The sequence below is a fragment of the Mesocricetus auratus genome, unplaced genomic scaffold (genome assembly GCF_017639785.1).
Source record: "Mesocricetus auratus isolate SY011 unplaced genomic scaffold, BCM_Maur_2.0 Super-Scaffold_100006, whole genome shotgun sequence".
In the NCBI taxonomy this organism is placed as follows: Eukaryota; Metazoa; Chordata; class Mammalia; order Rodentia; family Cricetidae; genus Mesocricetus; species Mesocricetus auratus.
The window spans coordinates 45,252,363-45,275,402 of NW_024429190.1; the positions used below are offsets into that span (position 1 = coordinate 45,252,363).

Here is a 23,040-nt window from a genome sequence, read left to right on the forward strand (position 1 = left end):
CCAATGGCAGAGCTACTGCTGTTGTTTTGTTAAGTGGACACGATGTGCTGATCACATGTCAATCTAAATAATTGTTTGTGCCCATAGATTAGTGATGCTGTCAGCTTTCGTCAGAGAGCGGCTTTCTGCAGTAGGCAGTGGTGACTGCAGAGACTCATGACTGAGAATCAATGACTATTGAGTGCCCAGCCATAAATATTCATATCACCCCTGTCAAAGACCGGGGAACATTGTAGAACGGAATTGAGAGAAGAAACTAAAGAGCCATAAGAAGTAGACTGTCACAGAACACTGTTTTCTCTCGCCATAACATAGTTGTTGCACTCTTGAACTCACAGCAGCTCTGGTCACCTACACAAGATGGGACACATCAACATTCTGTCATGAGCTCACGAGACCCCACTCATCCATAAAGATGTATAGGCAATTGTCACTTTATGGGGAAAGGAAGAGACATTTCTCGGTGCAGCCACTGCCAAAGCTCCTGTAAGCAACTCTAATCAACTAATTATGTTGGTTAAAAAAAAAACAGAAAGAAAACAGAAGTGGGGGAGAGAAAGGGAGGGGATCAACAAGATTGGCAGAGGACAAGAGAGAGCAATGGGGAGCAAATAAAATCAAAACACATTACAGACATGGGTGGAAATGCTGTAAGAAACTCATTAATATATATGATTAATTTATGATGTTATTGGAAAACACTTTTTTTCTTTTTAAAAGGAAAGCAATCCGGGCCTTCAGATACCCTGCCCAACATCCTTTACCCTGTCTCTGTAGGAAATCACTCTCCAGGTTTCAGAGAGATTCCCCCAAGGCTGCCACATAGAATGACCCTCGTAGGTGAGGCTAGCCTAATAAAAACCACTGTGATTGACAGTGATTCTTCCTCAGACCAAACTCCTGGGAAATTGAGAGCTGAGTCACAGAAACATATACGCTTAATAAATGCCATCTGAAAATTCAAGTGACAAAAAGAAGTGTCAACACCAGAGCACTAGAGCTTGGGGTAGAGCATGAAAACATTGCAGCATGAGTGGGTGAGGCATGATCACTTCCAACTAAAGAAAACTAATCTGTGTGAACTGAAGTCAGACACGGAGCCCACTCAGGCCCTTAGTTGCTCTCCTTTGCTACTCTCGGGTCCTTTGAGGCCTGGCTCCGTGTCAGCTGTGGTTTTGCTCTCTCCAACCATAAAGACAGGATCTCTCTCTCTCTCTGCAATGTCCACAGTCCACATATACTTTGAGTTCCAGTGGGGTTGCATCTTAGTTATACATCATAAGCTGAAGAGTCATTTAACTCCCCTACAGCAGTGGGTGTCAAGGCTTAGCAACATGCATGTTGTGGAATATGGGGTATGTCCCCTCATGACCCTGTGGGTAGCTGGGAGCTGCAACTCACTGATGCTAACCAGCATTATGTGGGTGTATCTTACTACACAGCACTACCCAGGCAAATATCCGAATTCAAACTTCAAAGTACAGTGTGCACCGGATGTGTACTACTTTTTTGCACTGTGGTAAAGTTAAAACAAACTTCAAGGACACCATGTGTTCCCTGCATCCCTGGTCCTTCCTCCTTTCTGCAGGCCACACACAGGTCACACAACCCATATAGAATCGTGTGAATCTACCTCTGTAAGCTAACCTAGTGTCACCCATATGGTAGGAGGGAGCGCCCCAGTTCCTAACCCACCACCAGATGCTGACCCGTGTGTTGACCCACATGCAATAAAAAAAATTAAATTATGACAGAAACATGTACTTTTCTGGCTCTACAAAACTTATGGGAAATTCAATGGAGGCTCTTTTCTTTCCTTGGTTCTAAAGGAACCAGGATCATATTGAAGTTTCATACTGTAACTGGTAATCACAGAGAGAGAGAGAGAGAGAGAGGGAGAGAGAGAGAGAGAGAGAGAGAGAGAGAGAGAGAGAGAGAGAGAGAGAGAGAGAGAGAGAGAGAGAGAGAGAGAGAGAATTTTTGACCAGAGGCCTTCTGCCAGGCCTCCAAATTGGGGCCCACATCATTCTGACTACATCTCATGGTTCCTGGACAGATTACAGGAAAGGTGGGAAGTGAGTTTTGCCATCTACCCAAGGGGGTTCTTTCAAAGTCAGCATCATCTACAGCATGACCTGAAGTTGGCTCTGGTATGTTCCTTTCTGTTGACTTACTTATTAGCTAAATCGATTATCTCGTTACTCAAATCTTCCAATATCAAAATCTAATGTATGAAGTCGAGTCTGTTCAAAAGATCAAATGATTAAAAAAAAAAAAAACTTGGCTCTGTCTCTGGTACAAAAATGTAGTCTCAGAAGTGGTTAAGTCAGGGTGCTGACAGACTGGGCACCACAGGACATCACCGACATTGTTGAAAGAAGCAGTTCCATGAATGGGATCTCTGTGTCTTCACAGTTTAATATGTCTGGTGGGAAAACACACCGAAGCCATTTGGATTGAAGGAGCTAAAAGTCAACGCTAGCTCTGCTGGTTGTAACCAGAAAAGCCAAACCCAAGGCAGGTTTTAGATTTCTCTCACAGCAGCAGCGTTTTTCCTTCCGTGCCTGCCATAGAAGGCACAGTGTTTCAAAGAGAAAAGTGTGACTCTACTGTCAGTTGTGCATGTGCTCAGAATTAATCGGCAGTCAAAAGTGGTTTATGTAGCCCGTCTAAGCCCTCCTTGCAATACACAGTGTGTTCCAGATTCCAACAGGAATAATTAAAAAAAAAAATCCTCTGCCACAGGTAGGAAGTTGCCATGGAACGTCCCAAGGGATTCAGATGGGTTTTTTGTGTGCACCCCTTCCCCTCATGTGTACACAGTGGAGTATGAGGAAGGGTGTGTTGAACTTTCCAGTTGCTATGATGAAAATCCTCGATAAAGACAACTTTAAGGAACAAGGATTTATCTAGTACAGGCTATCACGGCAGGGAAGTTGTGGCAGTTGGAGCTTAAGCTGACTGATCACACCGTGTCCACCAGGAAAAAGTGGAAAATGAAGGCTGGCCATGCTCAGCTAGCTTCTTTCTTTCCAAGTCTTTTTATTCTTTGGCAATTATTTCTCCTCCTCCTCATCCTTTAATGCATACATGTGTATGTCTACACACTATGTCTGTGACTAGTGCTTGAGGAAGCCAGAAGGGGCCATCACATCCCTTGGAACTGGAGTTACAGATGGGTGTGAGCTGCCATGTGGATGCTAGGAATTGAACCCAGCTCCTCTGCAAGAGCAACTGGTGCTCTCAACTGCTGAGCCATCTCTCCAGCTCCTTTGGTAATTTCATACACATATATAATTTATTTATAAAAATATTGATCTCAGCTGGGCGTTGGTGGCGGACACCTTTAGTCCCAGCCCTCAGAAAGCAGAGACAGGAGGATCTCTGTGAGTTCGAGGCCAGCCTGGTCTGCAAGAGCGAGTTCCAGAACAGCCTCCAAAACCACAGAGAAACCCTGTCTGGAAACAAAACAAAAAAAATATTGATCTCATTCGCTACCTCCAACTCCTCCTGAACCCCTCAATCCTCCTCCCAACTTCATGACCTCCTTTTTTCCAATCTCTGTGTGTCTCTCTCTGTGTGTGTCTCTCTCTGTCTGTCTCTATCTGTCTCTCTGTCTGTCTCTCTCTGTCTGTCTCTCTCTGTCTCTGTCTCTCTGTCTCTGTCTGTCTCTCTGTCTGTCTCTCTCTGTCTCTCTCTCTGTCTCTCTCTCTGTCTCTCTGTCTCTCTCTGTCTCTGTCTCTCTCTCTCTCTCTCTCTATATATATATATACATATATATATATATATATATTTCCCCCTTCCTTCCTTTCTGTTCAGTTCAGGGTCCAAGCCAAGGAAATAGTGCCACCCACTATTTTAAAGTAGGTCTTTCCCTCTCAATTCACCTAGTGTGGAAAACCCTCACATGCCAAGAGACTAACCTAATGCAAATTACTCCTCACAAGTGTGCTTGGAGCCTTGTCTCCTGGGTAACTCCAGAGACTGTCAGTTGACAATACTATCACAATGGGAGGGGTCAAGCAACACAGAAGGAACCCAGATGATAAGCTCAAGGTACCCTCTACGATAGAGTATTCCATTGACCACTCTGCTCTTCCAACTGTTCTATGTTCTGAGAAGCTGAGCCCTTAAACAGTGTGCTCTCTTACCTGCAGGCTCCCTATTGGGTTTGGCTCCCTGGGGCATCCCAAAGGAAGAAGAATGAATCCTTTCCTGCAGGCTCCCCAGGTCTGTCTCTCAGGTGGTCTACAGAGAGCTCTGTCTCCCAGCAATGCCCCTGCCTCACCCATCAGGCCTAGGAGTAGAAAGAATCTGGCTGCTACTAGCCCAAGACAGGCATTACATTTTGGAGTCCCCCTGCCTTGTCCCCAGTATGGATGTGACATGTTTCCTGAAACGGCTTGGATGGATAGAGAGAACAGAGACCTTTGAATATCCACCTGGCAATGCAGTGCCCCATAATTACTATTATCTGGTCCTACTTTCATGACAGCTTTATATCAATGTGCCAGTGAATAATTCAAAATATTTCAGGGTGTTTTAAAGCTAACGCTTTGATCTGGAGTACAGACATAGGAGGGGCAGATTAGTCCACAAAATGTCATCTGTGAAAAGAACACACACTAAGAAAATACTTCTTACTTCATCCTTAAGTCATATCAAGTCAACTCTCTGCTGAAAGCACTGTTCTCCATATAGCACACACACACACACACACACACACACACACACACACACACACACACACGAATGCACACACATTCGCTGGGCTGTTGCAGGAGTATCAGAAGTACTGGGCAGCCAGGGTTACACAGCAAGGCCTTGTCTCAAAGCAAGCCATGTGCCCCTCACCCCTCACTGCCCTGCAGCTCCTCTCCAACTCATCCATCTTGCACCAGAACCTGTAGTTTACTTCTGTTGATGTTTCTGCTTCACTGTGTACCTCGTGCCTCAGGGGCAGTTTCCTGGCTTTTCAAAACAAGCCAAGATGGCTTCACCCAGAAGGCCTTGGCCCCAGAAGTTCCCTCAGCCTATAATATAATTCCGACTCCCTGGTCATCCACCATGGATTCCAGCTCACCTCCAAGCAGCTCCAGGAAGCCTATGCACAACACACAGACAGACAGCTCCTCATGGCCCCAAGCTTCTTCTTGTTTTTCTTCTCTATGCTGATGACCCCACTCCATTGTGTGTTTATGACCTGTCTCCCCTCATGAAAATGTGTGATCCAAGACAGAGGGCACATGTCTGTTAGTGTCCAGTCCCACTGCCTAGAGCAGTGAATGATAGTCAGGCAGCATTCATTTTGTATATGCTGAAGAAATGACTGATTTTTTCAAGGGAAAAAAATAAAGCATGGCTTATCTGTTTTCTTAATGATTGCATCTGTGTTTCCTGTGGCTGAGACACTCTGTAGCCATCTTTCAGAGATGCTATGGAAGGAATTGTTTCAATTTAAAAATCAGCTTATAGACTGCTTGATCCACCATTCTGTACAAAGATGCTCCACATTGCCCATCAGGACCAGGCAGGACACAATAAAGTAAAAAGTCACATAAAGCTGGGCGTTGGTGGTGCACGCCTTTAATCCCAGCACTTGGGAGGCAGAGGCAGGTGGATCTCTGTGAGTTCAAGGCCAGCCTGGTCTACAGAGTGAGTTCCAGGACAGGCTCCAAAACAATACAGAGAAACCCTGTCTTGGAAAAAAAAAAAAAAAAAAACAGAAAAAAAAGTCCCATAAAATAGAAACAACTATTTGGACCAAGACAGGGAAGGCATCCTGTAACCTGCTAAACAGAAAACAACTTTAGATTTTGAGGCTATCTGTCTTAACTACTGTCTGCCGCTCTACCCAGAATGCACCATACGCAACATACAGTGCATTAGCACAGCTGGGTTCCAGTATACTACACACACAGAGCCACTGCAGTGTGCACTCCCTGTCATTTCAGATGTCAGGAAACCAGCCATCCACTCAGGAAATCCGTTTTGCTTTTGTGGCATCACCTCTGAATCCAGACAAGCCAGACCAGGTGGTGTACAAGCTCGTTTGCTGAACTCTAGTTCAAACCATTGTAAAGATGGCTTGGTGGGGGGGCAAAGGGCTTGTCTAGCATGTGCAAAGCTCTGGGTTTGGGCTTCCACACTGAGGAAAAACACTGGCTTTTTCCCTCTTAAAGTAAAATACATCTGGTCTGTGAATCTGCTAGCTATCCTACAACTAACTACACATGGAATCACAGCGTTTGTTGAGGAACAATGGGCCAAAGGAACTGTTTATCTGAGATTGTGAGCATCTGTAGCTCATTTGGGTAACACTGTCTCTCTGTCCCAGAGTTTGATTATCTTCTCTCACAAGTTTTCTTAGCTATTCTCTCCTCGGGCAAGTATCTCCATCTTTTATCCTAGTGAAAAAATTCAACTCTGGTCTTCCTTCTGCTATCAAAAATGAGAGGAAAGTAGAGGCAAGGTGGCTCAGCAGTTAAAAATACTTCCTGTATAAGCCTGATGATCTATGTCTGATGGCTATGACCTATGCAAGATAAATCAACTCCACAAAGGACATGTGTATATCACACACACACACACACACACACACACACACACACACACAAGAAACAAGAACTATAACAAAATCTGAGAGACAGAGAGAGAAAGAGACACACACAGAGAGAGGGGGAGAGAGAGAGAGAGAGAGAGAGAGAGAGAGAGAGAGAGAGAGAGAGAGAGAGAGAGAGAGAGAGAGAGAGAGAGAGAGAGAGAGTTTGGGGGCATAGTTTTCCAGGTTTTAAACAAAGGGAGATGGTAGGATAGTGTTTTATGATCATGACACCATGTGCTGCTTTTACGACCTTTCCAACTCTTCCAAGCATACACCCTCCTCTGTGGGTCCCAGAATAAGAACTATTTTGACTACAGGTGCTTCAGGAATTCAAGGTCATCCATCCCCACTGGCCATAAAATTAGCTGAACAAACCAGACTGGGCAAAGTCGGGGCCAAAATATGATCTTTCGTAACTTACAGTAGATGATTCAAATTTTCACTGTGCAATAATGACAGTCTTGTTCCTCTTACATAACAGCAATATGTGAAAATACAGAGTTGGAAGCCACACTCCTTGTGATAATAATCACACACAGAACAGAGGGGAGCACTAACATCAAATATGTGTACTTGACCTTAAAAAGCACACCTCTCACTGAGTTTCAAATATCCAGATGTTGGGTGACCCAGCAACCAGACAAGAAAAAATTAAACATTACTACCTCTCATCATCTTGCAGACTCTACTTCACCTACCCAGGTTGAAAACAACTCTAATGGAACGCGAAATGAATTTTTTTTAAGTTATTTGAAAGACCTCTCAAGTATTCTGCTTCCTGAAGAATTTCCATGTAAATCAAATTCAAATAAACAGGCCAGAGGGAGCCTTCCAATCAATCCCTACCATAAGTAACACCCCCACAGATTCACTGAGAAAACCGAGATTCCATTAAGCCTTGCTCAAATGCCAGGATGCCAGGGACAGTCTCCTGAGAAAGTAGACTTGGCCTCAAACCCTCGCTTCTCCGGCACATCGTCCAATTTATGCCAAATGCAGCCATCCACACAGCTGCCCTGCCTTAGCAGGAGGCTCATCCACTCTGCTGAGGTTAGGACTACGCAAGTAAACGAAGATAGAGGCCTCCCATCACAGAAGGCTGGGGGATAAACACCTTGGCTTCATCTCACTCTCTAATGGAGTTCCTGAGGGAAATGGAAATGCTGGCATGCAGCTTCAAAAAAAAAAAATCAGAAATGGAGAACAAAGCGGCATAACTAGAGAACTAGGGCTGCCTGTCAATCCTGCACACGCCCACGTGGTGCACTTGGGGGGGGGGGGGTAGGTTCCCAAGAGCTGTGCCTCTGGATGAGCTGGGGCTTCCTGCTGTCATAAAGCACTAGGGACAGGGTGCAGGGATTGCCTTAAGCAGCAGAAACCTATTTTTCTTTCCGCTCTAGAGACCAGAGGTCTGAGGTCAAGGATCCGTAGGTGGCTTCTACTGCGGCCTCCCTGCCTCTACGGCGTGTTATCCCCTTATGTTTTCACCTCATCTTCCCAGGGTCCCGCCTGCACCCAGTCCCCTCTTTCTGTTAAACACCTCTCATGCTGGAACACTGCCCACCTCAGTGGCCCTTAACTTCATCTGAGTTGAACTCCCTTTTCAAAGACACCGTCTCCAAACAGACTTCCATTGCAAGGCAGGATTTGAACACGGGAATTCTGATGAGGCACGACGTACCTGTGACGTTACAGGAGCCATCCACATGGTAAGGCTGCGCTTCCATCTGTACTTACCACAGCCACCAGGGCCACACGGACTCAATACACCTACCACAATCGCCACTTGTTTGAAAATGCACCACTGTTCATTTACAGCAAGAGAGCATGACACACTATAATGTCCCAACATGGCTCCGACTCAGACTAACAAAGACAAATGCGGTTTTTGCTATCCTTACGAAATACTTCATTTCATATCCACTCCATCCATCATGAAGTCTCTGGGGGAAAGGGAACAATGCCCAAAGGGAATCTGAGCACTAGTTCACAGACAGTCCCAGACAATCCCACACAACAGATTCCACTGACATTAATGGATGTGTGCCTTTACAGATAGCCACTTCTCTCTTTTACTTCCTTTAATATGCTATTGCATGTCCCCAACATAACACCAGGGTCAGCAAATGACACTATCAGAGAGTGATAAAAGCAAGAGCATGCCGTTTGAGCAAGAAATGTCCTCCAGAGGCTCATATGTTTGAACACCTGATCCTCAGCTAGCTTAGCTGGTGGCACTGTTTTGGGAAGTTATAAAACCATACATTATGGGGTGTGCCTTGAGGTTTTATACCCAAGTCCCTTTCTGTTCTCTCTCTGTATCCTGTGGTTGATACAATGTGACAGGCCCGTCTAATACTCCTGCCAACATACCTTCCCCACCATGGTGGTCTGAATGAGAATGGCCCCTATAGGCGCCTATGTTTTAACACTTTGGTCCAGTTGATGGAACTGTTTGGGAAGGATTAAGAGGTGTGGCCTTGTTGGAGGAGGTGTAGGCTTTGAAGTTTCAATAGACTTGTACCATTCCCATTGTGCTCTCCGCCTCCTGCTAGTGGTTTGAGGTGTAAGCTCTCAGCTGTCCCTGCTGCCATGCCTTCATACTGCCATCATGGACTCTAACCCTAAGAACCATAAGCCCAACTAAGCATTTTTTTTATAAGTTGCCTAGACCATGGTATTTTATCACAACAGTAGAAGAAAAAATATTATACCCACCATGATGGCCTATATGCTCTATGGAATGATGAGCCAAACAAACCCTTTCTTCTTTAAGTTGTCTTTGTTGGGGTGTTTCATCACAGCCACAGAAAAGTAACTAATACAGTCTATGAGCCACAGAAAAGTAACTTATACAGTCTATAAGAGTAACTAATACAGTCTATAGTATAATACAGACTATAATACAGTCTGAACAACTAGATAATCAAAATGACAATCAGATTCAATTTCAAAAAGCCTTTACTTTCCATGAGCCTACATGGCTCAGTAATTCCAGAGACATTTGTTAAGAATGGACAGGTTCCAGGCAGTGCAGAGGATTCTAGAAATGCAGCACTGAAGAGACAAAACTGTTGCCTTCCTCCAACGGACATCCTAGCCTTATAGTAAAAACAAATGTGCACAAGCAACAACAACAAAAAAAATGTCAAAATGTTAGGGTTGAACCAGAGAGGTTGAGAACACTGAGGGCAAACAGCAGTGGGCAAACAGAAGGGCCTGTAGCTGGGTGTGAACAGCCAGGCTGATCAGACCAGAGGAGGGATGGAGCTGATTAATGTATGACTGTAACTCAAGCTGCTCAGACCCCAGACACTAAAGGGCTAGACCCCTCCTGCTGAAGACCACAGAGGCACGCGGGGGCGGGGGCTGGGGGGAGGGGATTCCCAACAGCATTCTCTGCTTAGGGCCAGAAGGACATGGATGCTCCAACACCCATCTCATAAATATTCATAAAACTTCTTTAAAAGTCCACAATGCAGAAATGATAAGCAGTTCCCAGCCTTGGACAGCCTATTCCAGGCTCTTCAGAGGGTCTCACTTAGCATTACTAACGAAACGGCTGCCTTGCTAATTTTCTTGTTAAGCATCCATCTCTTGACTGAAGGCATTTCTTCAAGAAGATAAGCAAGAGATAAAATGCTTATGTGTACACACACACACACACACACACACACACACACACACACACTGTTCACCACATCTGTAGAACTGCAAACCATTCCCCTTGGTAGTCTACAAATGAATACTCCAATCCTCTAGTTGGTGCTCTTGTGTCTTCAGGCTGAAGAGAGTTAGTATCTCACATTTTTTACTCTCTTTCATAACCCTCTGGAGACCTCAGATGGGCATTCCCAGCCTCCTCCCCATGTCTTTCCTGATATAGACAACATCTCTTTCATAACCCTCTGGAGACCTCAGATGGGCATTCCCAGCCTCCTCCCCATGTCTTTCCTGATATAGACAACATAATCATGGCCCATCTCGCACAAGTTCTCACTATGAACCAGAGAACTCTACCTGCTACCTACATCCATGCTACCTGTCATCCACCAAATCCTCCCAGGCCTATTCCTCCAGGGCCTCCCCCATCTCCTCTAAACTCTAATCCTATCTCCTCCAGTAACTCCACATCCTCTATAGAAGGGCAACTCGCCCCTGCAACCCTGGCACTCAGCATAGTACCCGTGTACACACAGAAGGAGAGCAGCAGACACAAGGACTCCCAGCCCTGTGCACAGCATTCAAGGCCCCTCAGTCTGGTCCCACTCTGCATTCCAGCCTCACCTGAGGTCACCCCCACTACCTACGCCCTTCTGACAGCACTGATGGCTTGCCTGGACTTAACTTGAGGCACATTCCTGCCTCCAAACTATCCTTCCCTTGGCTGCTCTCCTCGAAATATATCATCTCAAGGCGAGTGCCTTGGGGGGTTCCTATCGGCTCTCTAGACCTGGCTCAGAAAGGAAGACCTCTAACTCTTTGGCTGTTATTTGCAGACTCTGGCTGTACTGTATAAAGTCTATATCCTTGGCCTCGCTGGCTGAGGGTAGGGCTTTTTTTTCCCCACTTCAAATTTTCAGTGCTCAACACTCAGTAGATTTCAAGGGTCACTTGAAAGCTCCTTATTCAGCCCTTCCAGAAATATTTGTTGAGCACCCCGATAAGCAGTATTCTAGGTGGCAGGGATATGACAACAAGCGAAAACACAGAAAAATCCCTGTCTTTTAGAATACTTATAAAAATTTTTAAAAATGGAAAACCTATAAATATATTCTGAGGGAATACATAAAACATATAATATATTAATTTTTTAAGAGAGGGAAAGAGACTAACTTAAGGTGAAAGTATAGAATGTGGTGTGTTAGAAGGTGGTAGATTCCACAGGGAGAAAGTGGTAAGAAGCATTGGGACTGGGAGTCAGGAAGGTTTGCAGCTTTCACATCAGTCAGAGCAGGGTTCATCACGGACAATGACTTAAGTGAGAGAGGAAGTGACCATGTAGACATGGAGAGAAGAGAATACAGGCAGGAGAAACAGCCAGGGCAAAGGCCCTGAGGAAAAATATGACCAGGGAGCCCAGAGGCCAGAGTGGTTGGAGAAGTGAGCCAGGAGGAAGAGCATAGCAGACAAGGTTAGAGGTCAACAGCTGCTGGCATCTGGAGCCTAACAGGCAATTATCAGAACTTCATCTTTTACTATGAGGACAGGGAAAACTTATCCTCCATTTTAAAGGAAATGGCACGCACGCCTTGAATTTACACAGGGTCATTCTATTGGGAACAGATATAGGAGGAGAAGGGTATCAAACCGGAGCCTTCAGCTAGGAGGTCCCTGGCTTCAGCCAGGCCAGGCAGAGTGAAAGACTAGGCCATGGTGCAGCCTGGAGACACTGTGAAAGTAAAGTCTGTTCAGCTTTCTGCCAGACTAGAGCTCAGAAAGATGCCTTTATCCTTCTTTCCTTCATTCCTTTCTTTTTTCCTTTCCATTTCAGGGCGACAGGGTTTCACTCAACCTTGAACTCCTGATCCTCCTGCTTCTGCTTCCTGCTGGGATTACAGGTGTGTGCCGCCACACCCGGCTCCCACATTTCTTTCTCTTCCCTGACCGTGACTAAGCCCCAGCGTCGACTCTTCTCACTCAGGATGGCTGTGGTAGCCCAAAGTTAGCCCTCCCCATTTTAAGTCCTCTCCTATCATACTATAAAACACAGCCACAGTACCATGCAGGCTGTTCCCATTGTGGCACCAACCGCTCAGCATGGCTCTCTCTCCAGCAAAAACCTTTTCCAAGATCCCAAGCTGAGGCCAGCCTCCTGGCTTGCCCATCCTGCCTCATCATCCCCACCTGCTTCTGTTGGTTCTCCCTCCATCACCAACCCTTTTCCTTAAGACCCTCTGAGCCCTGCAAAGCTCACTGCAGATGTGGTCCACTAGGAAGTCTTTCTAGGATGCTCTGCTCATAGCCTTTGCCACCCACAGCATTAGGGTAACTGCCCCATGTCATACTGGTCCCACTGTGTCACCCCCTCTATGTACCATCCAGGTACTGCAGCACAGGAAGTGATTAAGGAATTAACACCAATGGGAGAAGCAAGTCACTTGACAAGAGCACAGTCACCTAAAAATCCGAACTCTGGTCCTCCTTGCCATCTGAGAACATTGTGCCACACTAGACTTTCATTAGCAGAGGTGAGGAGGCTGTGCAGTTCTTCCCCTATACAACCCAGTTCACAGGTTCGATTTTCTATTGAGATACTTACTGGCTGCCTTGAATTTTTTAATTTCCAGATATGAGAGAGAACAGAGAGTTACTGAAACCATTTAATATCTCCTTCAGGGTCTTGAGTGGCAGGGGTGGTGTTTGTGATCTTCTATATCATAACCACAATAATTACATACACATAAAGAAATACATATGTATACATGAGTTTTGTGAACTATGTCCTTAATCTCCCTATGCATTACAATTCCTGCACTGTGCTTTCAAAGTGGTTGGAAGAAGGGGGTCAAAACTCCCAACACAACTAAGATGAGAAAATATCAGGTATTAATACAGAAATGTAAAGAAAGATGAACCAAAATATTGGAGGTATTTATTATATGAGGTATTTATCAAACCATTTTAGGATTTTCAAAGTCTCTGAAGTTCTGTTGACAACAGAGAACTATCAATTTTTAAGTGATATATCAAGTACTACTTGTTGAAATGTGGATGTATGCAGAGCAGCCCATGTTTTCTCCTCCAAACTACCACTGCCTACAGTCTGAGAACATTATCTTCACACCTAGTGTTCAAATCAGGATCAAAATCATGCCGAAGAAAAACAAACGCACCGTTGCAGAGAAGCCTGAAAGAGTTTAAGGGAGCTGTGCAGTAGCGGTGCACACTTTTGATCCCAGCACTCGGGAGACAGAGGCAGATGGATCTCTCTGAGTTCAAGGCCAGCCTTGTCTAAAGAAAGAGATCCGGAACAGCTGGGGGGCTACACAGAGAAACCATGTCTCAACCCACCCCCCAAAAAAAGGAGTTTAAGGGAGTCACCTCCTTTTGACCTGTGTGGTTTGCTTAAGGATTTTTAATTAAGAAAAATACAAAATCCAGAAGCAGAAGTCACTTAGAATCAAAGTGGCTTTATCTGGACATCAGTCAATACTTGCAGTCCCAACAGGCAGGCCTTTCTCAGCAAACAGCTCTCTGCTCTGTTTGTTGAGACTGCCAAGAGCCACCGCAGCCTTGCAGCCAGGAGAGTAAACAAGACTCAAGCAAACAGCAGTGAGCAGAATGGTACCTTCTGCACACGTCAGCACCAGGGGCTTCTCTGTCCTTCAGTCATATTAACTAAACACCTACCTGTTCCTTCGTGTTTCTCAGCTCCAATGGGTAAGCAAGTGGGTGAGTGGCTGCTGGGCTTGGTGCCAAGGATCAATCCCAGGCTTCATGCGTGGCATGGGGGCAGGCGTGCATGTACTCCCAGCTACATCCCCTGCTCCAAGCTCTACCTAATGAAGTTTCCACGCAAGTTTACTGACTTTGCCTCTTTCTCTTTCTTCTCCCTGCCCTCTCTCCCTGCCTCTCTCTCCCTGCCTCTCTCTCCCTGCCTCTCTCTCCCTGCCTCTCTCTCTCTCTCTCTCTCTCTCTCTCTCTCTCTCTCTCTCTCTCTCACACACACACACACACACACACACACACACACACACACACACACAAACACACAAATAACATCCAGGGGAAAATGCCTCAATGTTTTTAAAAATACTCGGGATTTTATAAAAAACATAATAAAAAGGAGAGAAGAAGGGAGTGTGAGAGGGAAGAAGGGAGGGAGGGAGGGAGGGAGGGAGGGAGGGAGGGAGGGAGGGAGGGAGGGAGGGAGGGAGATAGCCATGATTAGAAAATCCAAACAACACAGAAAATGAGAAAACAGAAATATTCTAGAGTACTAATGGGTGAAAAATGCACATTGCCAGCATATATGCCTTAAAGGTAGTGGGCACAACACATGAATTTACAAAACCCTTTTTGATTACACAGGTCTATTTGTAGCATAGATCTTTGCAACCCACCACCCAAAAAGACTTCATTCACTACAAACACGATACGGTACAGCTTACACAAGTACCTTGGCATTGGTCTAGCAAGCCTGTTTGTGAAACTGGTGATCTTAGGATCCAATAGCATCTTTTTTAGAAGTTAATTTAATCTCACACCAGTCCCTTTTCTGCTTGCAAGTATCACGCTGCTCTGCTTTGTCTCCAGCTGCATCACAGAACTAACAGACAAGCAAGCCGCAGCTACCAAAGTCAAGGGGGTACCAGACAGACTCCATGAATCTGGGTAGGCATGGCTTCCTGCAAGACAGTGATGGGTTAGCAAAGCTCCCGGAAGGGTCCCAAGCAGCTGGGCTTTCACATCAGTGGTTTCTACAGTCTCAAAGGCTGACACAAAGCAGGGAGAAGGGAGGGGATAGATTACCATCCACTCGCACTTTACTAACAAGACTACCGGCAGAAACTACGAGAAATGCAGTAGACAGACCACGGCCTCGTGCTATCAGACGTAAAGATCTCGGACCTTGCCATTGTCAAATTCTAGACAGCTCCCACACCAGCCAACACAAAGAAAGCTGAGGCTCCCACAGAAGGTGTGGGGTCCAGTAAGAGTGTTGGGCAGCCAGGAATGAGCCCTCCTTGTCTAAGCAACTACTTGGGAGTATCCGATTGCCTCTGACAACCTTGGGTAACTCCCAGAAGGTTGATGAAGCGCAGGGTTGGACCACACACATCAGCCAGAAAACACAGGGAGACTTCTGAGCATGTTCTACATGTTTATTGCCACCTCTGGGAGTCAGATGAGGCATTTTTCACAGTAAAAATGCTTGAGACCCCCCACCTACTGACACCCTCTACCTTCTACTAATTCATCAAAAATAATGAGGCCATTTTTCCAGACTTAGCACTGTCTCTAGAAATTCCGAAGCATCTTATTCATCTACTACGTTGGTGAAGCCTTTTATACCTAATTATCATTTTTTAAAATGAGACAGGTATAGAGACACAGAGTTTGCTACATGCTACCCACTTTGTAAGGGCGCTTTTATTTATATGGGTATACCATGGAGCTTGAGAGGAAAAAGAACCTGGTTTCAATTGCTAATTATTTCGTGTGGAGAGAGAGGGGGAGAGAGAGAGAGAGAGAGAGAGAGAGAGAGAGAGAGAGAGAGAGAGAGAGAGAGAGAGAGAGAGAGAGAGAGAGAGAGAAACTAACATGATCAGTTCTTTTCTTATGCTATGTGGGATCTTGGGGATTGAACTTGAACCAAGTGTGGCAGCAGGTGCCACCACCTACTGAGCCACCCCACCGGCCCTGGGTTCAAATTTGAATAAGTAGATATGAGATTTGAACAAAATCATTTGATGTCTCTAATGCTACATTTCTGTGGCCATTGAAAAAGTGAGGTAATGCTGTGTCCCTGTATGATGGTTATAAGAGCAAACCTGAGAAGCACTTTGGTACTCTGTATACTGGGCATGCTCAAATGAATGTTACACATGCTTGCACACCCTCTCCAACCCCAGAAGGGCTGGTGCTCCGGCTGTCTCCTGCTAAGGGTTGCTTCATTCTGTTTCCTCCTGGAACTCCCACAGCAGCTTTCTGCACAGCACATCTTACCACATTCCTCTGGAATTCAGCAGATTCACACTTTAGTAAGTAGATCTAACTCAGCATCCCTTATCTCTCCTAAGTGAATGCCTGCTCAAGATCAGTGACCATTTTCAGTCCTCTCTGAGAATCAGGAATTGAGAAGCAAAAAGCTGTAGCTGGCATTTCAGGCATTTTATTTCTGAGACAAATCTTGGGAAAGTCCCTAATTACTGTCCAACTTTCCTAGTCACTTAAACACTTTAACCAGACAGCAGGAAAAAGAGGCACAGCAGTAAAAGCTAACCCTACAACCTTAAGTATCCTCAGGAAAACTCGGCTTATGAAATCAATATGAAATAATATACTGAGACACTAAATTTTGTCCTCAGATGGGCCTCAGCTACATGACAGTATAATAAAAACCCATTTTCTTTCATTTTTAAAAAGAGTTAAGAGGCAAAGTGCACAGAACAATTTTCTAGTGTAAGTTAGCATGGTGCTGATGCTCATTTTTTTAAATCAATTACTTGTTTAGATACTGTCCATGTGAAAACATTCAACAGACTACTTTTTGTTTGTTTTTTGTTTTTTATTTTATTTTTCCTCAATATATATTTTTATTTAAATTAGAAACATGAATGCTTCACATGTCAATCCCAGCTCCCTCTCCCACCCCTCTTCCCTTGTCCCTCTACCAGCCCGCCAGCCCATCCCCACATCATTCCCCAGGGAGGGTGAGGCCCTCCTTGGGGGATTTCCAGAGTCTGTCATTTCATCCAGGGCAGGGCCTAAGCCCTTCCCCATGTGTCCAGGCTGAGAGAGCATTTGGAATGGATTCCCAAAGATCATTCATACACCATGGAAAACACTGATCTACTACTCAAGGCCCCAGTGATTTCTGAGGCCTCCTCACTGACACTACATTCATGGAGTCTGGATCAGTCCCCTTCAACAGGCTACTTTAGTGTATGAATGAAACTAAGAATCGATACTTCTTGGAGCACATAATTTGTAAATTCCCACTTTGAATGGTTATCATGTAAGGATATAGCTCTTACTGGAACAGTACAATCAGACTAAATGTTTTATTCATCTCAGATCAGTACGGGATTCAGAAAGTACTGTTTGTTCTTATACCAGTAATTACAATGAAATACATAAGCATGAACTATACGTCACTCACATATGGTATCTATCATGGCTTTAAAGGAAACCTATATTTCAGATTACTTAATAAGGAAACTATACAGATAAGTAAGATATGAAAATATGTAATAGTCCAAGCAAGTATCAATAGACTTACCAAACATGGCCTCTAGCAATAGAAGCAATCTCACTCAATGTTTTCATGGGTGCAGTGAATGGGAATCAACTAACCAGATTTTGTGTTTATGGTCAAATTATTACAGTATGGAGGCTTCACAAATGTAACTACTGTAACTTCAGTGGTTCAATCTTTCTGGACCCCTAACTTAGCCCATCACCCGCCCCCTCCCAAAAAAAAGCATTCAAAGTAAAGGTAAGGGGCTATGCTCACCTCCTATGTTTTTTTTTTTTTTTAGTTTCAAAAGATGATTAAGGTAGAGGTCATGGAAAATTTAATGCTTTATTCAAAGAGAAAATGGTCATCAAATTGTTCATCATCTTCATGAAATGCAAAGTACCGCTCAGGTTTTAAGTAATACAGGACTGGAGTCATAGTTCAGTGGTAAAACCTAAGCTCAGCACACGGAAAGGGCGAGGTTCAATACCCAGTGCCGAAAATAAAGCAGGTAACACAGGGCAGCAAATATAGCACTCTGGAGGATACACCTAGATTGGCTTGCATTATCTACCATCTCGGTCTCATAATTATGTCAAAGAAAAGCTCATAGACACCAGTATTAAAAAAAAGAAAAAACGGAAGAAAGAAATGCCGACATAATGTCGCCAAGATAACAGAAGTTGGTTTTTTTGTTTTTTTTAGCTTTGTTTACATTGCTTGTTGGTTGGTTTTGTGTTTTAATGGAAATGGATGGGTTGAAATGAATGTCTAGTTCTCACATCCTTTTCACAGAAAGACTGCACTGCAAAAAACACCGCCCTACGGATAAGCACAACACTCAAGCAGACTGAATACAGAAAGAAGCCTTACATCTCCAAGTGACTGAGTACAGAAAGAAGCCTTACATCTCCGAGTGACTGAGTACAGAAAGAAGCCTTACATCTCCGAGTGACTGATTTTCTAAACTGCATCACGACAAGCAAAGGATAAAAGAGTTCTTTCAGCAAGTGGTGTTAGAATACATATGCAAAAAAATAAAATAAAAGTAGTTTGGAACTTCCAGTATTAATAAAAATTAACATCGAATGAATCAAAGACTAAGACGTAAGGCCTAAAAGAATAAAAGTTCTTAAAACAAAAAAAAAAAAAGAGAAAGAAAAGAAAAGAAAAAAGATAGCAACAAGAACATCTCTGAACTTTAATTAAGGGAAAGAGTTTCATAACATCAAAACCATGAGCTTCATATGCTGGCTCTCTGGAGACAGAGGCAGGGATATCCAAGTTTAAGGCTAGCTTGGACTACATAACAAATTTCATGCTAGCCTCTGCTACAAAGGGAGATTCAGAGACAGGAAATGAGTGGGGAGAACCAGAGGGCCTTTAAAAGAAAAACAAAACATAAACTGAACTTCATTATAATCAAAACTTCCTGACCATTAAGAATATCATCAGTAAAAATATCACACATATATAGTTTTCTATATTTACATGATATAATTTAGAATTGACCACAATTTACATTAAAACACTACAGGATACTGTATTGGTTTAGTTTTATGACAACTCAAGAGGGAGCTTCAACTGAGAAAATTGCCTACAAAAGAAATTACATCTTACATTGCTGTAGGTAAACTTGAGGGCATTTTCTTAATTAGTGACTGATGGGTGAGGGCCCAGCTCATTGTGGGTGGGGCCATCCCTTGGCTGGTGGTCCTAGATTCTATAAGAAAGCAGGCTGAAAAAGTCTTGGGAAGCAAGCCAGCAAGCAGCACCTTCCATGGACTCTGCATCAGCTCCTGCCTCTGGGCTCCTGCCCTGTTTGACTCCCTGTCCTGACTTCCTTCAATGATAAACAGTGATGTGGAAGTGTAATCCAAATAAACCCTTTCTCTCCTCCCCACGTTGCTTTTGGTCATGGTGTTCCACCACAGCAACAGTAACCCTAACCAGGACAGACATAGAAGAGAGACTCTATCAAGAAAATTCATGAAGGGAGTCAGCAATAAGGTGGTGGAGAAAATGTGTGCAAATATTATATCCAAACTATACACACATGTATACAGAAAGAAAGAACAACAACCCAACATAAAAGTGGGCAAAAGATCTGAAAAGCCATTTCCCTAAAGAAGGTACAGACTATCAACTAGACATGATCTGCTACGGAAAAAAAAAAAAAAACACTAAGAAAATCACCATCAGTGCTTATAAAACAAGCTTAATGTGGTTGTCATTATACAAAATCAACTGCACTTCCATGAATTACTAGCAAATAATCTCAAAGTGAAATTTTTAAAAATTCTACCTGTAAAGACATGAATATAACAGCTACAAAAAATCTTTTGAGAATAAAAACACAAAAGTACAAGAGTTGGACCCTGAAAAACACAATGCTGCTCAAAGAAACCAGACCTAAAAACATGGAGATACACTCCATGTCATGAGTTCATGAACCAACACTCTTAATAATGAGATAATGGCAATGTGACCACTATCAAAGGGCTAATTCAACATTCAAAATGCAATTAATACTAGAGACAAGCCACAGCTCAGCTACTTTTCTTATACAGCCTAGAAATGGCACGACCACAGTGGGCTGGGCGCTCTCAATCAATTAGCAGTCAAGAAAACGCCCACAGACATGCCCATGGCCAATCTGATGGAGGTAATTCCTCAGTTGAGGTTCCCTATGTCTCTAGTTTGTGTCCAGTTGACAAAAACTAACCAGTACGATAGTATCAATGTTAGGATATATATCCAAAGGCGCAGAATATGAAAATCACACAAAAATAAAAAAATAGGAATGTTTGGACTTTAGTGAATTATATCAATACTTACAATATAAGATATAAGTAATAAAAGGGGAAAAGGCAGTGACAGTTATAGGGAAGCTGCATTTTCTGGATTCTTTTATAACCTAAACACCCCCTGCCCTGGTAGAAGTTGACTAATTTTAAAATAAGTAATGTTAATAATGAAAATATCAAATAATGAAAATAAAGTCTGATACTCACAGGAGTAGGGAAAGGCAGCTTCAGCAGCTTGGATTGGCTGGGACAGAGCCAGATGAGGTTTTGGTGAGAGCAGCAGTCCTGCCCAGGCTATTAAACTCTGGGTAGCTTCCTGACAACCCTTCATTTGGCTGCTCCCCAGCCACTGTATTTACAGTAAATAAGACACCACTACTAGCATAAGGAATTATCTTCCTTATCAGCAATTTGCTCTAAGTATAGGCTCTGGGAAGCCGTCCTTTTAGATTCAAAAAGCAAGTAATTGAGTTAAATAGATTTTCAAATGTTCCTGATACCTAAATCCTATTTTTCCTTTGTTAACAGCCCTGTCTACTAGTCTCTCCACCACCCGAAGACCTGAGTTCCATCCCTGCTTCCAGGCAATCTGTTCTAACTCTAGGAATACTTCCACAAAGTCCATCCGCTGGCCTCCGCAATAGCCTGTCCTCTAAACCTTGATTCTATGAAAACAGACTACCCCACAGTCATTTCATACTGAGACTTCACAGCCTGGAAGCCACTGCCATCAGGGAGTTTTAGATTTGACAGTCACCTGACCCACCAGCTAATGTGTCTGTAAAGTGAAACAGGAGATGCTGTTTTAGGGCTAATTCAGGGGCCGAAGCTGTATGTGCAAACATACAGGCATATGTGTGTCTGCTTATGTGAATGTGTTAGAATGTGTGCATGTCTGTGTGGGTCTGTGCATTTGTGTTGTATATGTGTGTACATGTGATATATATGTGAGTCTGTATTTATATATGTGTGCATGCATGTGTAATGTGTACATATGTGTGCACAGGTTGTGGATATATGTACATGTATATGTTGTCTAGGAATACTTATATGTGTATATATATATTTATGTATGCATATATATGTATGTGTATATGTCTATATTTATATTTATTCATGTGTCCATCCTTCCCAACTCCTGCCCCCCCACCGAATCTCTCTGCTCTGATTTCTCTAGTCAGCTTATTTCTCCTAAAGAAGCCTCCAGCAGCTCCATCTTAGCAAACTCACAAATAGCAAAAGTGTTCAATATTATTCAGTGACAGTACTGAGGCCTCCAAACCCTGACCATTGTGACCATGACTGGACAGGCTTATGTCACATGTCCAATGTGAGTCAGTGGGGCTAAAAGTGAGGCCGTGGTAATTCTCCAGGGGAAATCTGGGTGACTTATTAAGGATGCAGGGTGAGCTAGGCCAAGCCATGTTCTCAGACGGCTGGATCCTCCTTCCCAGTGAGGACCTGTCAAGTGCTTATTGTTCATGCTGAGTGCCAGCCACTGCCAGCTGCCTGCAGTACTGCCCCTGCTCATGCATTCCTCAGAACGGATCCTCTACATTGTTCACGCTCCTGAAACACGGCACTATTATTACATATTTATCTGAATGCTGAATGCTATTGTTTCGGGGGACATTTCTATATGAACATCTTAATGCCAAATGTACAAATTGCTGGAAACAAATGGGTCAAGTGTTACAATTTTGTCAAACAAAGTGTCAACAGCCAGGAACCCCCAGAGAAATGAGCCCTTCCAAGTATGGGACTCGATAAGTTAGAATGCTCTGAGTGAGGACAGTTTTCCCTCTCCTACAAAGCCCAGAGTACTGAGGCTGCTGTGCCTGGCCTCTGATTGTAACTCTTTCCCTAACTGAATAATTGAAGGTCTTCCTCTGTGTGAGAGAGAAAAGGAAGATGGAAGAGAGCATGGATGGGACAAAGGACAGAACAGAAAAGAACGTATTACATGAAGAAAGTAATCAGGATAGCTCACTGACATGAATCTGGGAATCTCTCAATTAGCAGGTGATGATCACTTAGGACTGGCTCCAAACACTTACAGAAAGAACAAAACCACAGTCCCAACCAGACCCTCTTTCTCCAACCTCCTCTTTAACACCTACCTGGGTGCACTTAGGTCAGCGTCAGAATCTGCTTTTCACAGGGGCTTTCTTTTATGGATTTTCCATCCGGCAAAGGTTTCTATTCCAGGGCTGGGCAGATCCAACCACAGCATGCTTGGCTAGAGAGCACAGAAGCTCCCCCAGAGATGCTCCAACCTGGAGGGGCAAAGGCAGGAAGCCATTACTAGGCCTGATAGTCTCATTCATGTACATTCTCCCTCCCTCCCTCCCTCCCTCCCTCCCTCCCTCCCTCCCTCCCTCCCTCCCTCCCTCCCTCCCTCCCTCCCTCTCTCTCTCTCTCTCTCTCTCTCTCTCTCTCTCTCTCTCTCTCTCTCCCCAACACCTCCCAAAGGCTTAAAATCATTAATGAGCAGAAACCACTCTTGCAGGTACCCCAAACACAAGCTGGGCCGTCTGTGGAGGAGGCCGAAGCATTGAGTCAGTACTGAGAAGGGTCTCTGATGGGTGATGCCCTCTGTCTGTGGAAAGTTTTAAAGCCAGATGTTTTAATTAACCACAGAAAACACAAGCTACACTAAAATTTCATGAACACACTGATCTGTCCCATGGAAAACCACAGGAATGTTCTGGCAGGACCAAGTC

At 44.1% G+C, this 23,040-nt stretch overlaps 1 protein-coding gene across 15 annotated transcripts in view; it reads right to left on the reverse strand.

Moving 5' to 3' along the window:
• The window catches only part of Apbb2 (amyloid beta precursor protein binding family B member 2), a 369,114-nt gene that overhangs the window by 216,364 nt on the left and 129,710 nt on the right, over positions 1–23,040 (reverse strand). For 14 of the 15 annotated variants that reach the window (XM_021229678.2, XM_013116544.3, XM_005074369.4 and 11 more), the window contains one exon: positions 22,438–22,593. The gene's annotated coding sequence lies outside the window, so the exon portion shown is untranslated. Of the gene's footprint in view, positions 1–22,437; positions 22,594–22,830; positions 22,934–23,040 lie in introns of those variants that run through there. The other variant, XM_021229677.2, reaches the window with a different exon arrangement.